The 11,107-nt window shown below is 35.4% G+C and overlaps 1 long non-coding RNA gene across 1 annotated transcript in view; it reads left to right on the top strand.

Moving 5' to 3' along the window:
• Nucleotides 1–669: 669 nt before the first annotated feature.
• The window catches only part of LOC145285024 (uncharacterized), a 168,771-nt gene continuing 158,333 nt past the window's right edge, over nt 670–11,107 (top strand). The window contains exon 1 of the long non-coding RNA XR_013868932.1: nt 670–767. This is a non-coding gene — a long non-coding RNA (uncharacterized LOC145285024). The remainder of the gene's footprint in view (nt 768–11,107) is intronic.

Here is an 11,107-nt window from a genome sequence, read left to right as displayed (position 1 = left end):
AAGAGAATTTTTTTAAAGGAAATATGTTACATAACTTTTTGAAAACTTTTCTATCTTGCTATCTATGCCTCCGAGCAATGCCGATTATCCCTGCTAATCATGACTAAAATAAAGTCTATTTAGCAATGATTTTATAAAGTTATTTCATATTTCTCCACGAGTGTAAAAGAATTAGGAACTGCTTTAGAAAAGACCAGAAATCTTTGCACTTGTATGAATCACATTCATGAATATTCATTCTTCCAAGTCAGTTGGAATTATGATCTCAACTATTTTGATATTTATTTCATCAATCCATACACTATTATCCCGTTTTTTGTTTTGTTTTGTTTTGTTTTGTTTTTGTTGTTTTTGTTATTTTACGGTTGACAATTAGCTTTCATCGATGCTGTTCGACTGTAATTAACCAATGATTTGTCTCGTGATATTATCGCATTAAGTAAGAAATAGGAAAAGAAGTAACATTTCTATATTTTTAATTGTTTTTGTTTTATCGATATTATTTTCAAATGCTTACTAATAATAAGATCGTTGCGAGGTTAAACACTCAGTGTAACAAAGTGCGGATGCGTGTTTGTAAATGTATGCGAAGTGACGTCATCGGCAATGAAAAAAAGCTTATAAAAAACAATAAAGAGAACGATCACGAGGGAGACGTGGAACACTATAAAACGATCTTGTGAGAGGCATTGAGAACGTTCTAGATCACGTGGGTGACGTCATGGCTGTAGCAATGAGGAAATTAATTTTGTTTCTAGACAGAACAAGTGAGTTGAAGTTATTTCCTATTATTTGTCTTTGTTTCCTTTGTGGTAGAATATACCTGTTCGTTTCTGGCTAACATTACATAATATAAGCACAGACCAGAGAGCACCGCTAAAAAGCAAATCTTTGTGTCAGATGACAAAAATATTTACTGTAGAACCTCGGAATACGGTAACCATAGTATACAGTTTTTTTCCGGTTACGATGTGGAATACGATGTTTTTCCGGTTCCTGGTTACGTTATTTGCCCCGTCTTACTTTGTTATTTATAATGTTATTTGATTATATACAAGTTTTTATATACTGTATTGTACTTTGTTACTAATTTGTAATGCCGTATTCCGGGGTTCTACTGTATTTATATATTTGTATTTACATGATTTAATCATAAATTAAGTAACCGACCATTAGGAATTTGTGAATACAGTTCATAGGCGTGATCGTTCAAAATGTGCGTTGTGTTTACTTTAATCTAGTTTAATGCAAAGGATGAAATGAATAGCTCTCGTCTCGGGGAAGCCTCATGTTTTGACAAGCTTCTGGGACTGACCTTTACTCCTGATTTGAAATTGAACACATACATCAAACCTGTTACCAAGGTCGCTGGTAAAACTGTGGGATCATTTTACCGCTCCAGTAGGTATCTCATTGCCCATGCAACTCTTTATCTCTGTAAGAGTCGGGTGCGCCCTTAAATGGGGCTGCTAGGCATGCATTTTTTTGCCTTCAAACCGGTTTTAAAGCCTAGTAGTGATGTCCTTTTCTTTTCCCTACAACCACTTTGCCTCTTTCTGCTCTATCGCTATTTTCATGGCAAATGCTCGACGGAACTCTAATCTATGGTAGCCCCTTTACAAACGTTCACAAAAAGTACTCAACTAACTACAACCACTATATATGATTTCCCCACTCTCGCAGATTCCATGAACAAAGCTTCTTTCCCAGAATTGCCCGCTTTCGGAACACTGTTCTGTTGGCATGCTTCCCGGTTAAATACAAAGTGGTGGCTTTGAAGTATAATGTAAACAAGTTCCTATTAAGCCGTCCTCCTAAATAATCAAATTTTACCAATTTACACCATTAATTATTATCGGATCTTGATAAGTGGTGACTCCCAAGCAAAAAGAAATATGTCAAAATGGGTTTATGCTCTCCGAGAAAATTCAGAAGAGTCTAATTTTATGAAATATAGAACACTATATAGTACTTATTCCTCTATACTAGCGCGATGGAGCTGAACTTTTATGGGCGTTTCCGGGCAGATAACGGAAAGAATCGGGATGTGCCGAAACGCTTAGATGCGTTAAATGCAATACGATATGAGTTTATCGCAACTAAGTGACAAACTACAATTCTGACAAGAAAAAAAACGTATCCGCAAACTAAAAGTTGCTGTACATGCGACCATTCTTGCTATTTAAAACAAAATGAGAAAAGCCTAGCGTGTCATGTTAAAATGTCAAATGCAGGATGTGGAATTCGTTGTGCGAGGGACGTTTTTTTCCAGGTTCAAACTGGACACTGCGCAAATATTAAAATGTATATATCTGTGATTGCACGAGATGGCTAGTTATAAATATAAGAGAAGAGGATGACATCAACTCGCTGCATAACTTTACAGACTAGAAAAGCTTTTTGAGTGATATATGTGCAGAGATTTTCTGCGGAACCCTCGGCAGAGCGGAGGCTCAGGCCATACGGTCGCGGTGGATGCACCTCTCTTCAACAAAAGAATGCTTTGAGGGCCCTCAAACCGCTCTGGGTTTTCGGCGGAAACATCCCCGCAGAAAAGAAGGATTTGCTGGTTACAGTACCAAACTGAAACCCATCTTCCAAAAATGAAAAAATTACATCTTGCCGGAACAACTGTCGTATCCTACTGCTGGAGGGCGTGTAGTGGAGTTGCAGTAAGACTTTTTCTTTCTCTTCTCTTTCTCCGCTGTTTCCGTCTTGTTATATATTCCATGTGAATGTCAGTCTGTATATAATTTCTAAATCAACTTTTTCACTGTCTACGATATATACGCCTCGCAGCAAATAAAACACAACATGCCTAAATTATAAAAGAATATTTTTATTCCCAATGACAACATTTTCGATTTAGTGTGACGCGAGTTGAAATCAGTGAAGGCGCGTAGCCGGAGTGTGGTGTAGATGTTTTGGCAGCTTGTCCTCGGTCTGTCTCTAACTCTCTTCTGACCGCTTTCTGTTGTCGATTTATATAAACATTCTTTCATTCTGGAATATTTCTATTGTCTCAACCTTTTGATCGATATTCTCTCGTATATTTATGCTCAAATTATGCATTTCAATAGATAATAGTGGAAAGCCTCGCATTCCTCAAATGGAATTAATTTGCGTGTGTGCAACCTATCGAATGCCTCTCTTTCTGGGGTTACCTGCCAATATCCAACAGTCTGTTCTTGGGAGTAAAGAAAATTTACCCCCCCCCTCCACATAAAAATTCTTTAAAAAATTATAAAAATTGCGAGAAAAGAACATTTAAAATAAAATAATTTTTTCACATTCATTTGCTGGATTTTACATCTTGGTTGTGGCATCCCATGATCATCATGATCTATCACCTAATGGATCTCTCCAGTAACTGGAAACTTGCCGGTAAGCCAGATATAGCAAAACATATCCACCCTGATTACATAATCCTTTATGTTTGTAAAACAAAGTCAATTTTTGTTTATTTTTTAAACTATCTTTGTCACTTTTCTATATTGTGCACATATTGTTGCTATCGTAAAGTGAACGCACTTGTTTATAGGTTGTTTTCTATTATCTTGCAAGTATGTCACTGGCCTCTATTTCACTTTTTTAATATTTATTCCAAATATTAATTGATTTTCTTTTCTTTTTTTTCTTTTGACTTAGCTATGCAAACCACATTGTTAAACATGCTAGTTATCTAACGTTCTATCATCTACAAATTTCCAATCAGCTATATTTCTAACCAGGGATGAAGTTATTGTATTAACTTTTGACAATACAATGATTTGTTGTATTCTGTTTACAAAGGATGTTCATAAACCTTGTATCCGTAAAGTTATATGCGGCCATCACTTAGATTTGGCCTATCTCTGTAAGGGAACATAATTCGACATTGCGTGTCATTAGCAAAAACATCGGGAAATCGACAAATGTCAAATTGATCTTCCCTCCACAGTTGACAACAACTTTTTTTTACTTGTTATACAAGTTTCGTTTTGCTTTGTTTATGCTTCTGTGTCGTGAGCTTTGTCATTTATAAAGTTTGTTTCGCCTTCAGTAATTCTGCTCTATCATGTACACAAACTTTGTGGTTTAAAAAGTTTTTGTTTTTGTTTTTTTACTTTTAAACTATGCAGAGTTTATGCAGCTTCGAATTCTAATAACATAAGTTCCTGTTGATCTGTCTCTTATATAATCAAACCAAAGATCAATAATTACTAATCATCACTAACTCTCTAACACTCATACGGTGACCACTCCCAATAAAAAAATAATTTGTGACAGTTATTTCGCATAGTTTTATATTAGTAAAGCCAGGTTTAAAATCCAGATTATTTATATAATAATGTATGGCTGTACATTCATGCAATATTGCTGATGCACATGCGGCAAATGAACAAGATGCAATTATTTTTAATTCGACATGATAGTCGTAGTTTCAATACAAGATTTTTATTTATGAAAACACGTAGGAGGCAATAACTGGTTCCTCTAAGTTTATTTAATTACAGACATATTAGATATATATTTATTTACAGACATATTAGATGAAAATGCGAAAAAACCAAATTTGTAAAGACAAATGTGCAAAAACAAGATAACACAGATACAAAAAATGTTTCTATTTTTGTGACAAAATTTATACAAATGACTCAAAATAATCAAATGTTAGAAATTTATTTTTAGAAACGGTGTAATGAGGACTATTTTGTTATTAAATATACATCAAATGGGAATAAATTGTGCCATATATTCAACGACGCTATTGGCACTTAATGACACTTCAAAAGTACAATATTCAGCGATATTATTAGCCGAAGCATTCATAACATAACTCGCACTTCACTGGTCAGCTTTCTTTCTGTATTAAAGATTCAACGTTAGGAGCAGGGGTTTTATCTGCTCATTTTTTTATAAATTATATAATTAAAAGATATAATAATTAATATTGATAAATAGTTTAAAATCAAAATACTTACATGTGGTTTAGCTGTGTGAGCAGGTGTTTTCTTGGGTTCTACGATTTTCCCAAGCAACGACGATGCACGGATCGCACTAGTGTACTATAAAAAAAAGAACAACTATTAGGTTCTGTTTTTCATCTAGAAGAATAAACATCGGAGCAAATAAGGTCACCTTTGATGGAAATACCGTGCGACTGGAACTTTGTTACGTTGTTTACTTTTCTACGAAAACTATTTCAAATATTGATTTCTATCGCTCAATGATTTTTGCATTTCGATGCAAAAACGCTACAATCAACTTCAATTAGTTCTGTCTTTTATAGCAAGTCACGCCGGTTACACGTGGTTGATATCTGTAAATACTCTCGTTCCATCATGTACTCGTTTTTTATTTTTTTTTTTTCACATCAAGGTTCGACACGTTAGGCAAAAACGAATTCTTTTTATGGCAGTAATAAGGTAAGCTAAAACTACTTTTAACACTTGGTTCGCGTTCTTGTTCACCACTTCTATTATAAGTGATTATAATTTCATATTCTATAAAGTTAAAAAAAATAAAAACAGTTATTCTTAAGAGTTACAGATCAACTGAGGGAATCTATCGACGGACTACTGTCTCATATTAGGGATCCTACATTAATAACGATTAAGATAGCAAGTATGAATTTTGGCAAGGGTCACAGTGAGTGCATAATAACTCAGACCTGCAAAAGAGAATCATTCCCAACATTGCAAGAAATACGTGTGACAAGACAATACTGTAAACAACAAAAGTCAAACGATGACAGATGACGTCATGTTTTCGAGCTGAAAGAAACATAATGTTCAGTAAGTCTGTCGGTGAAAGTCATGCAACCGTAACATCGCCAATGATGTACGATTATTGAATCAAAGGCGAATGTTATTTCGATGTCTGTCAGTCTGCGTTACTCATTTTGTTAAGTTAAAAGTTAAGTTTCAGAAGTAAATAACTAGCTAAAGAAACATTAATCTCTCTCTCCCAAATTAATTTTTTTCCAAATAAAACTTTGAAAACTAAGCCAGCATTATTTTTTTGCATAAAATGACACTTATTCTACAGCAACCAAAAGACGACATGATGATAATGAAATGATTTTATTCGTCTTAGCTAAACTTATTCGAGTCTATCAACTGTCACAGACACAACGAAAACTGCAACGTTCAACAGGTGCCGGTGAATGTTCATCAATCTTACAACCTCAATATCTACAATAGAATCATGAAATATTCAGATCATGAATGCATAAGTGCAGTCATCATAACAATGCAATTTGCAATCCCTTCTGATCCATTCGAGCTGAATAAAAATAGGAGACATTTCTTTCGGAATGTTCCGTCTATTTTGTAATTGAAAATGTTACGCTTCACCGTGTTTAGAGACGCAAAGACGCATATAAAATTACAAAAAAGCATTATTAATTACAGTAACGACATTTACTCTCTCTAACTTGATTTCATCTGTCAACGAGCTTATAAATTCGTTGAGGTTTCTTATTTAATCTTCTCTGTTCATGTTAATGGTTTTGGAACCCTGATTTTGTAAACCAAATGGTTTTGTAATCCTGATTTTGTAAACCAAATAGTTTTGTAATCCTGATTTTGTAAACCAAATGGTTTTGTAATCCTTTTAAAACGGATAATTCGAGAGAGCTATGCTCCCCACCCTGGCCTGACGTATACAAAAAACACTTGTCTAGCTGTAACCATTATCAATAATTTCTCTCACTCTTTATTTGTGCCTAAACCTAAACGTAGATTCTTTCTTAGAACTGAACGCCTGTGGAACTCTTCCGTTTTCCTGCTTTCCAACTGACTACAATATGGTCGTCTTCAAGTCCAACGTGAACAAATTTTTGATGAGCCATCCCCTTTAAGTAATCCAAATTTCCACTACTAACGATTACTACAACATTTTCCCATTGACTAACACTTATCTCGAGTAACCTCTGGGCCTTGATAAGTGATGACTTCCTTGTAATAAAAAAAATCAATGTATCAGGATGGAGTAAGATTTCCCATTCAAATTCTCCTACAAATTTTTTAACACTAGTACTGGATGTGGACAATGATCTGATGGACCATGACTCCCTTTTCATTAACTAAAAATATCGTTTTAAGGTCAACATGCGTTTGAATGTTGCAGAAAAATATGAATGTTGCTTTAATAATTTGAGAGAAAAAGTTATAAATTAATCTATTGATTATGTATTTAAGTAATAACAATATGTATAAAATAAATTACAATGGTTTTAAATGTCACGTCTACAAACCGGACAAAACTTTTTGCACAAACCTGATACCTACGTTTTTATCATCGAAAATTATTTCCCCAGCTTTTAACTTTTTATTTTGGATGAAGTCTTAATATTGTACAATAAACTGAAAGGAAATAGAGAGATAGAAGAAACGCTTAACGTAAAGACAATAACGACTGTAATTACTTTCTGTTCCGTGTGTGTAGTTATTCTTGCTTTGATTAATGTCCGTTCAGTTTTTACAGCACAAAAATGAAGTCCAACCAGAACTGATCAATCAAACGATAATCGTAATGTCCTTCGTTAAGCGCGTGGGAGACACGGTGAGTCCATCTGGAGAGCCATGGTATGACTGACTAGCTGCGAACCAATAGTTCCCTAAAATAGTGACATCATTTAACAGAGGAATGCGTGTGGGAAGGACAATCTGCTATTCTATCTCGATCGTTTTAAGGATGGATCTAAACTGTTCGAGTCAGAATATTTTCCGCTGTAAACCGAGATCTCTTTGACGCTATTCCTGTCCACTCGTGGACTGAAATGACTTTTATTGTCATTATTTATTAGCACTTGTGAAGGTTTCTCGGCCATTCTGTCAGTGATAATTGACTACCGGTAATTTATTGTTAATTCTGTCCTGCCTTTTATTTTTGTATTCACGGTAGTAGAATGATGAGAGGATCTATGTGCAAATGCATTGCTATTAACTGGTGTAAACTGATCCCTTTTCATGTATATACATATGTATATATATATATATATATATATATATATATATATATATATACATATATATATATTATGACCACATACACACTATATATGTGTGTGTATGTTTTAGATGGGTGCGAAACAAGGAGGAAAACTATACCTATTTCTTAAGATGTCAGTTAATTCTAATGTGATGTTTACAAATACAACTTGAAATGTGATGTTTACAAATACAACTTGAAATCACAAAGGCACACACACGCACGCACACACACACACACACACACACACACACATATATATATATATATATATATATATATATATATATATATATATATATATATATATATACACTAAAATAAATTTATTGACGTTTAAAAAAACGATTAAAATATTGGCACAACGAGGGAAAAAAACGGGAGAAAAGATTCAAAACGCATTGTTTCTCTTTGGGGAACTTTGGATCTTTTTCCCGGTTTTTTTCCTCGTTGCACCAATATTTTAATCGTTTTTTAAACGTTAATAAATTTATTTTGGTGTTCCCGTACTTTTGGCACATTCAATAAATTCCCCGTTAGAACTATTTATTTTCGACATAATATTATTTTGTACGCTATCGATTTTCTCCTGATGAGATGATAGCCGAAAGAGCTCTTGAGAAACTTCCGCCTATTTTACTCAAAACTGTATATAAATTCTGCACCTCCAAACATTTATTTAAATATCTTCGGAAGGGGTACATTCAACACCAAATTGACACATGTAATAATAGTGTTCGATTAAGGAGTAGAATTAGATCTACCAATCTCTCCATATCTTTTTTGCGTTCTTGTCTGGGACAAGGTGTGACCCCACTTTATATCAGTAAACGCATTGCTGCATTTAGGGTGAAACCAAGTTTGTCTATGGAGCGTGCGTTTATACGAGACGATATTAATAAGTTGACGGAGAAGCTAGAGGTGTATATTAGTAATCGTCATTACCTCTGGTCCGTAGTGAAGGGGTTCCTGTCTTTTTTTTTCGTTTTTGCAAGTATTTATCTATCAGTGATCAATTTGCTAGTCAATATGCTTCCAAAGACAATAATAAACAACTTGCCTTTCTGGTTCGCAGAAGATATGGGTGTGAACCCATTAATGGAAGCAAACATATTTTCAATTTTTCGAAAACTGTTCTTACAGAAATTGAAAATAGAGTTCTGTCTAGGGGTTTAGATTTTTGTATTCCCCGAACGAGTATAGATAAAGAGGGAACAATTTCTGCCTTTGAAGTTTTGTTCTCCCAACTGAGACATAATGTTCCAATTTCCCCGGAAAAAAATTTCTGGGATGAAATCTAGTTTACTTGCCTTATCTCACCGATACAGTAACACACCTGTTGATCATAGCGACTGTGTCTGGAACATAACGCAATTTAAAACTATGAAAGCGTTAATACCCAATACTGATATTTATATGTGCAAACCAGACAAAGGTGCAGGAGTGGTGATTTTGGACAAATCGGACTACGTTGAGAAAATGGCAGTTATTCTCAATGATGTTTCGAAATTCCGTAAACTCGGCCCCGTCAAGTTGACGGATAATACTTGCAAGGACGAGGCTAAAATGCAAAGACTTCTACTTGCATTATTTAAAAAGAATGATTTGTTTGCAAGGACGTCTATGACAGGATCAGGCCCTCTGGGTCACAACGTCCCAGAATGTATGGTCTCTCCAAAATCCATAAGCAAGGTGTTCCACTGAGACCTATTTTATCAATGGTTGGTTCGGCACAACATTATTTGGCTCAGTGGCTTGTGGAAATTCTGCAACCTGTGCGCGAGTCATATACCACGCACTGCATCCCAGATTCTTTTCGGTTCTTTGATTGTGTACGTGGGTTGGATTCTAATGCAGAGACATCTTTTATGTGCTCATTTGATGTCCCTAGTCTCTTTACCAACATACCATTGGATGAGACTATACGTGTATGTACCGACGCGCTCTATGATGGTCGCCTGACTGCTCCACGGTTTTCTTATTCTTTTCTGATTCTTATTGAACTCATTTGAATGTGTACGAAATCCGTGGAGTTTAGTTTTTGTGATATTATGTACTGTCAGGTCGACAGGGTTTCAATGTGGAGTCCGTTGGCCCCAACTTTAGCGGATATTTTCGTCGGGTACCATGAATCCGTTATGTTCAATTCTATAACTAAACCCATTGCATATTTCAGATATGTTGACGACACTTTTGCTGTTTTTTCATCGCAAGTTGAAGCGTCGATATTCTTTAATAGGTTGAATTCTTTGCATGAGGCTCTTAAGTTCACTATGGAAAGTGAGAAGGACAATTCGCTTCCTTTCTTGGATGTTCTTGTCGAACGTTCAAAGGGGGGGGGGCTTTCTCACTACAATTTATAGAAAGCCGACATTTACTGGCCTATATGTGAACTGGTTCTCTTTTGTGGCAAAATCACGTAAGGTCGGCCTAATTAATACTTTGGTACATAGAGCCCTCATGATTTGTTCGCCTAACAGATTAGATGCCGAACTCGATAAGATTAGGGAAATATTCATCAATAATGGTTATCCTGTTGACCTTATTGATGACTATTTTCAAAAAGGTTGCGGACTTTAAATCCCCTAAAAAGTTTGGACCCTTGAAATGCCCGGTTTATTTAAAATTACCGTGGAGTGGAGAAAAGAGTAATAGACTTTCCAAACAGATTCGCAGAAGTATTTACGACTGCTTTTATTCTGTGTCCTTGCGTTTGGTATATACTACGAGACCTGCTTTTCCGTCTTTTCGCAAGGATAGTTTGCCTTACATCCAAAATAGCAATATTGTATATCAATTTAAATGCCAGCGCGATGCTGGTTATGTTGGGCGAACACCCTTGCACCTTTTGACTCGTATAAACAAGCATGTTCCATCGAAGGGAGGATGGAATCTGGTGGTCTCCCTCCTTCTGCCGCCTTGGACTCTGCTATTGGCCAGCATTTGGTTGACAACCCGTGCTATGCCGATAGATATAAAATAGAATGGTTCGAAGTGCTACATAGAGCGGACTCCAGAAACCATTTAAAGATTTTGGAGTCTGTCTCCATTGCGGTGCATCAGCCTTCTTTGTGCCGGCAAAAGGAAACATCCAACGCATTGTATCTCTTTGGGGAACTTTGAATCTTTT

The sequence above is a fragment of the Euprymna scolopes genome, chromosome 9, assembly GCF_053919585.1.
Source record: "Euprymna scolopes isolate OS-2025 chromosome 9, ASM5391958v1, whole genome shotgun sequence".
NCBI lineage: Eukaryota > Metazoa > Mollusca > Cephalopoda > Sepiida > Sepiolidae > Euprymna > Euprymna scolopes.
The sequence above is the reverse complement of the archived record's forward strand: the minus strand, read 5'-3'. Positions and strand labels throughout refer to the sequence as shown.